General features: G+C 36.4%; 1 pseudogene; it reads right to left on the reverse strand.

Moving 5' to 3' along the window:
* Positions 1-256: 256 nt before the first annotated feature.
* On the reverse strand, positions 257-1,190 carry LOC122675456 (annotated as a pseudogene).
* Positions 1,191-7,981: the final 6,791 nt, after the last annotated feature.

The following is a 7,981-nucleotide window of genomic DNA, read 5'->3' on the forward strand; positions in this document are numbered from 1 at the left end:
AAACATGAACATTGACGCTTTGGTAAAGTACATTAAAGTCATTGAAATGGCTAAAAAATGTCTACAGTTTGCCACACCCTCGAGTCATGGGACAAGTTCTGGTCTCTGTTCCCCCAGGCTATAACAAAATGTTGGCTTCTGTCCCTTTTTTCCTGCTCAATGATCTGAAACATTTCTTAATTTTCGTTAACATTTTATAACAGATATAATCCTCCGTTTGTATATAAATCATCACTTTCATGGCATTGTGAATAGCTTAAGTTACTCTCCTCTTCAACAAACTCCTCACAGCATTTTTCACTTCTGCCTTTCTCACTGTGCAAATGATAGGATTTCACATGGGAGTGAGCATTGCAAAGAACACAGCCACCCACTTGTCGGCAGGATAAGTGACCACAGGACCTGTGTAGGTGAATATACACGGACCAAAAAAAAGTACCACTTCTGCAAAGTGTAGCAACAAGTAGAGAGGGCCCTGCGTTCTCCTTCAGAGCTATGAGATTTCAAAGAGCTCAGGATGACTATGTAGGAGACAAGTGGCATGGAAAAAATGAGCAAGGACATGCCCTCTGTGTTAGCTGCCACCACCATTCCAAGTCTGTAGGTGTCGCTGCAGGCAAGCTCCATCAGTGAGAAGAAATCACACATGAAGTGGTCAATGACATTGTGACCACAAAGGTCAGATTGAACAGGAACATGAAGAGAATCTGCACAGTGGCATACAGGATCCCCCTGATCCAGGCCACCACCACCAGGAGCTGGCAGAGCCCCTGTCGCATGACGGTCGTGTAGCGCGGAGGTTTGCTGATGGCCAAGTAGCAGCCAAAGGCCACGACAGTGAGGACAATGACCTCTGATCCTTCGAGGAAGTGTTCTAAAAAAAGCTGAGTCAGGCAGGCACCCCAGGAGATGGTTGTCCTCTGGTACAGAAGGTCAATGGTAATCTTGGGGGTGGCGACAGAGGTCAAGGTGGCATCTATGAAGGACAAGTGAGTGAGAAAGAAGTACGTGGCAGCTTTTGACAGTGTGGAGCTGAGTGAGATGGTGATGACAATGAGCAAATTGATCATCACAGTGAATGGGAAAATGAACAAAAGGACAATGAACTGTATTTTCTGCAAGTGAGGATTCTGTGTGAGTCCCAAGAGAACAAATTCAGTCACATTTTTAGGAGGCATTGAGACATCCATTTAGGAAGTGACACTCTCCTAGGGACTGAATTTCCTACAAAGGAATAAAGAATGATACATATTAATCATGAAAGCATTTAGCCTGAATTTCTTAGGGAAAAAATAGTTCAGCCACTGTAATTGTGGAGCATGTCCATGGCATTTGCCCCAGTACCTGTTTCAAGTCTTTTTTAAATTTTCTCCATGATGCTTTCCATCTCTTCAGATACCCATCGCCTGTCACTGTAAAACATATAGAGGGCAATAGTTGATGTGTAATTTACTGGGCTGTCTACATAAGATCTGGACTCTTATTCTGGTTCCAACTCCATGTGATTCTGCTAAGTCATCTTACTGTTCCTTGCTTTTCAGTCCTCCTTTTTACCTGTGAGTTCACAAATTGCAATTTCAGATATATCTGATAAGTTTATACTTGTATCAAAGAGGTAATAATTATTTCCTCTTCCATGACAGTTTACATGTGAACTTTCAGCTGTAATTATGGAAAGAAAGATACTATCAGTAACTATCTATAATAAGTAGGAAGTTTAGAGAAATGTATATATCATTGGCAATACACTCTACCTGGTACCCAGCAGACCACTTAAGTTATTCAGCTGTGTTTCCTCACTTACTATAATACCTGGCATGATATTGATAGTGTCTGAAACCTATTAGGTGATGAGTAAGTGCTTGAATTGCCATTTTCCATGGGTAAAGTATGCCTGCTTCCTGAGACCATAATCATAGGAGGAATTCCAATGTTTTCTTCTGATATGTTTATCATTACTCTCTACTTTATGAGTAACATAAATAAATGTTTGAAAGGAAGTTTCATCTTAGTTTGATAGTTTCTAACACTTTTTATGGGTTAAGTATGAGAATATTTAATTGCCTCTAGGAAATAGTATGCTACAGGGTAATTTTGCTTTCAAGATAAATCAGTTGGTAAAGAATCCGCCTGCAATGCAGGAGACCCCTGTTTGATTCCTGGGTCAGGAAGATCCCCTGGAGAAGGGACAGGTTACCCACTCCAGTATTCTTGTGCTTCCCTTGTGGCTCAGCTGGTAAAGATAATTATGGCATTTGTTAAATTCCACTTTTTATTACTCAAAATTCCATCCCACATGCAATATAATGCAGTCATTTTCAATAAGTTTACAGCTTCTGTAGACTTTTAATGTGCGATTTACTGAGAAAATATTGTGTTGTCTACATGCATTCTTTATTCTCCTCTTGATTCCAATTCTGTTTGACTCTGCTAAGTCATCTCAGTGTCCCATTCTCAGGAGCCGCCCTCTACACCCGTGAGTCTGAAAATCGCAATTCTCGGATGTATCTTGTAAGCTGAGAGCTGCCTGACAAAGGCAAGTGCTATTCCCTGATTCATGAGATTTTACAGTTGAACCCTCAACAGTAAATACAGAAAGGCGTTAAGTATCTATAATAAGCAGAGAGCTTAGGGAAATGCCTACGAGTCACTGGAAGTGAAGGCGAAAGTGTTAGTCTCTTACTTTGTCTGACTCTCTGTGACCCCTGGAATGTATTTCACCAGGCTTCTCTGTCCATGACAAGAATATTGGAGTAAGTAGCCATTCCCTTCTCCTGGGGGATCTCGCCAATTCAGGGATTGAACTTGAGTTTCCAGAATTGTAGGCAGATTCTTTACCATCTAAGACATCAGAGAAGCCCAAACTGGTGTTCATTATTTGATATTTTTTATCCTTCAAAATCCTATTCCACATTCAATTAAACATAGTCATATTCAATCAACTTATAGCTCTATTGGAGAAGGAAATGGCAACCAACTCCAGTATTCTTGCCTGGAGAATTCCATGGACAGAAGGGCCAGGTGGGCTGCCATGCTTGGGGTTGCAAAGAGTTGTACATGATTAAGGGACTAACACATAGTTTCTATAGGCTTGGATAAAAAAAGATTTTGCATAGAGGTTGAGGATCTTTCATCAAAGGAAGTATTTATTTTCAAAGTTCTAAAAATAAAAATTCAATGTGGATATCAGAAAGAAGTAGTCAGCCAGGTAAGATAGATAGATAATATACTATAGATACATACATTCACAGACTAATGCAAGCACATATAAAGTCTATTACTTATGATTGATACATACTACAAATTCATTCATTCAGCAAATATCTATTGGACACTTACTATGTATATGAATGTTTGTTTGTTCACACAAAGTCATGAAGAGTGTCCCTTTCAAATGCCCTTAATAACTGAAATCTCATTACCAAAGAGCAGCAATGCATTAATCTATGATAGGAATAAAATTTCTACTCCTTTGTGTTTATGCTACATGCATTCTTATGTTTTCTTTCCACATCTTCTCATAGCAAACATCATCCATCATTCCTGGCTACAGGATACTGACTTACTAATAGAATGAGAAATTTGAGGACATAAAGAGGAGACAAATATAGTAAAATATATTCTGCAAATATATATATATATTTTTTTTTTCAAAAATAAATGAACAGAGCTTTATTTTATTTTTTTTTTTTGCTAAGATGAAAATTGTATACCTTTGTAGAAACAAAGTGTAGCAATTTCACTGCATTTCCTTATTCTGAAGTGGGATCTCCTGACAGACCAGAAAAGAGATGTATGTGTGTACATATGTCAGAATTAGAAGTAATTAATAAATATGTTTTAAAATAACTAGGAAGAAATATAATTTTTTTCATTTTTCTTTGTCTCCAGACTATTTTTCCTAGGAATAAACCCTAATGGAAATTTTTCTCAAAGGAAAAAAAAATCAACATTTACAAATATGTTCAACACAATTATTAAAAACTATGGAAAAATTTAGAAATGACATGGAATGTTCAGCATTGGAGAAATGGATAAATTATAGTACATCCATTTGATTAATATGTAGATTTTATAGAGTTTTCTTTTTTAAAGTTGTGCAATATCAGAAAGACAATCTTAAATTGTAATATACACTGGAGAAAATTTTGAATGCAAATGTGAATGGTATAATTATTCTAATTTAATTCAAACTAATTTATATATGCATATATATGTATATATGTAAGAAAAAGACCCCAAACATTTTCACTTCTAAACTGATAGTATTGTATTTGAATCTAACTTTCTTAACACTTTGTATACTACAAAATGGATTTCAATGTCAGATAAGCGTGGGTGAGAAGTGATTGTATTATTTGTAAGATCCATTTAAGAGAATCTATTATATGCTTTGTAAGATCCATTTAAAAGAGTCCATGACAATATGATTTCCTGGAAAATAAGAAATTCTCACCTATGAACTTATCTGACTTAGCTCCATGGTCAGGGCCTCAGGCAGCTGTTAATTCACCAAGAAAGAAAAGTTGTAAGATTTAAAAATGACAGCTAGTTCTGTTACAAAAGTGACTTTGCCTATTTATCAATGGCACCTCTGAATAAGCCTTAAAAGTACTACCCCATTTCCTGTTGCAGCAAAATCTGTAAAGTTACTTAGCTGTGGTTAATAGGACCTCAAGGGTGTTTCACCGTCATTAGCAGATCCTGCCAAAATCCTATTATTTCATGTAAGTTAACTGAACAGCAGAGGAAAATTTTATAGCCTTTGTCTTTAATTTTGAACTCTTTTGAGTCGACATGAAGACAAAACACCGTGACAAGAGAAAAAGAGGACCACTTACACATTTATATATTTGATAACATGAGTTTATCATGAAGTCCTAATATTTATCATTGTGTAAATTAAACATTTAGGTAGGTAACTATCTGATTTGCAAACGTTCATTACAATAATTGGTTTTTTAAAAATTGATCTACCGTTTACAAAAGCATGATTTTTAAATACTGTTTTCAGATGTGTACTAATTTAAAATTATGTATCCCGTTATAGTACTGGTACTTCACATACCTGTGTCTCCCACACTGCAGGTTGATTCTTTAGCTCCTGAGCCATTGGGGAATCCCTGTAGTCTCCTATATATCTCATATGGTCATCCTAACAGGTGTGAGGTGTTATCTCACTTTGGTTTTGATTTGCATTTCCTCCTGATCAGTGATGTTGAACACATTCTCATGCTCCTCTTGGCATCTGTATAATTTCTTTGGAAAAATATCTATTCAGGTTCTTGGCCCATTTTTACATGGGGTTATTTATGTGATTTAGTTTGAAGTTATTTATATATTTAGATATTAATTCCACATGAATTCATGATTTGCAAAAATTTTCTCCCATCCTAGAGGTTACCTTTTCATTTTGCTTCCTTCCATGTATAGAAGCAGTCTGGATTTAAAACTTGAGATCCAGTACTTCAGGCTGATATAATGATGGGATGAAGCTTACCTGACTTGCTAGTTCTGGCTTCCTTCCTCTGAGAGTCCTAAACTGCTCTTTTACAAGTCTGACAACCTCATGATTCACATAGTCCTGTATCCATGAAGAAGGAAGAGACCCAGAAGAACCTGGTCTTCTAGCCATCCCTGCCAAGGCATCATTCATGTAATTGCAGTCATCTTTGCCCAGCTTTAGAGCCCAGCAATATGCCGATTACTAGACAATGACTTCTGCCCACCCCACTTGGAAGAGAAGAATTGTTTAGTCAAGTTTTGCCTAAATTCATTATGATCATATACAGAGCCATGAATGGAAACATACACCCCAAGTGTAAAACAGATACAGGCCTGTGTGTGATCACATCAAATACATATGCATATGCATATACGAACTCATCCCTATCCATAGTCAAATAATGGGCCATGTGTTGTCAGACACAGAATCTGGGTGTGTTCACATATAGGCACAAACCTGCAATTTGGTAGAAACCTATATAAGATTGAGCATTTAGGTGCAAATGGTTATAGAGATTAACATGAGGTTAGATACAAATCTGAGTGTGTGGTAGGATATATACATGTATGTTGTTGGATCAGGCCTATGGATGTTTGGGTACAGATTTACGCTCATGGCTTTGGAGACTGAAGTGTAATTCATGCCAGCAAAAGACACTGACTCTTTCTGAGCAGCTCGTTGAAAATGTGTTAAACCCAAATGCTTGCTATTATTTGGTGAACAGTAGTGTGTTTGAGAAGACTTTGTGATAATGTCAGGAATCTCCAGGTAAAGGGATAAAAATCAGGATATAAGGTTTCTCATACAGTGTGGTTTACTAGTGGAAAAAAAACAAAAAGGAAAAAACCTATTGCCCCATAGACTTAACCCTTCATAAATTGAGAGTGAGTAAGGTATGCATACAAATAAGCTTCTTTGACTACATGCTCTCAAATATATTAGAGGCAGATTATATTTTCCTTCAAGATTGATTCAGAGACAGAGGGAGAATATTAGGAATGATATCTCTGTCAAATAAGAAAAATATATTCTGGCCTCTTCACTATATAATAATCTTTAGTTCATTAATAAGAACAATAAGAATTATATATACTGTCAACATTCTTCTTAACAATAATATCACCCAAAATATCTGGTGACAGCTTCTGTAGTGTATATTTGAAGCTCATGGATTATAGATTATTCTAAATTTACACATAAACAGAAAAACCTGTATCTGTATAGAAATGTATAGAAATACTATAAGCAAATAAAGGAGACATTCAGCTTAAACTATAACATGCTAAGCTGTATAAACAAAAAAATTACATGTGAAGTTCATGGTATAAACAAAAAATATATGTAAAGTTCTAATAGACACAAAAGTGACACATATGTGAAATATAAATGTATGCTGTCTTTATGCGAAGAGCAGTGAACCAAGTTTTATATCATATTTCCAATTTTTTTCAATATCTGCGTTGTTGTTCAGTCACTCTGTCATGTTCGACTCTTTGTGACCCCATGGACTGCAGCATGCCAGGCTTCCCTGTCCTTCACCATCTCCCAGGGCTTGCTCAAACTCATGTCTGTTGAGTCAATGATACCATCCAACCATCGCATCCTCTAGCATCCCTTCTCCTCCTGTCTTCTGTCTTTCCCAGTATCAGTGTCTTTTCAATGACTTGGCTCTTTGCATCAGCTGACTATAAAGTCTGGAGTTTCAGCCTCAGCATCAGTCCTTCCAATGAACATCCAGGACTGATCTCCTTTAGGATGTACTGGTTTGATCTCCTGGCTGTCCAAGGGACTCTCAAGGGTCTTTTCCAACACCACAGTTCAAAAGCATCAATTCTTCGGTGCTCAGCCTTGTTTATGGTCCAACTCTCACATCCATATATGACTATTAGAAAAACCATAGCTTTGACTATACAAACATTTCTTGGCAAAGTAATGTCTCTGCTTTTTAATATGCTGTCTAGGTTGTTCATAGCTTTTCTTCCAAGGAGCACACATCTTTTAATTTCATGGCTGCAGTCACCATCAGCAGTGATTTTAGAGCCCAAGAAATAGAGTCTGTCACTATTTGTAATGAACTCTATTAATTTTGAAAAAGATTACATTACTTAAGAGAGAAACATGGGAAAATCTTCCCCTAATTAAATAAATGTATGGTATTAACTATAGCTTACCTCATCATTTAGAATATAAACCTGTAGTCTCAATAGAGACAGTTTAACCCAAACAATACATCCTTCCTGAAGAAATTGTGGATATCTTAAAAAATCTTTTCAATATAATATATGCATTGAACCAGAAAATTATGAAATATTTAAAAGCATATTTTGATCACTGGAAGTGTTCATATAATAAATCCATTCATCATGCCCAAGTTATTAAACATGAGAATACATTTACTAAATTAAATAATTACACATGTCTTTCCTGGGAAGAGGAAGTCTTGACTGAAAATATGTGATACATTTCCCAGGTGCC

The sequence above is a fragment of the Cervus elaphus genome, chromosome 19 (assembly GCF_910594005.1).
Source record: "Cervus elaphus chromosome 19, mCerEla1.1, whole genome shotgun sequence".
NCBI lineage: Eukaryota > Metazoa > Chordata > Mammalia > Artiodactyla > Cervidae > Cervus > Cervus elaphus.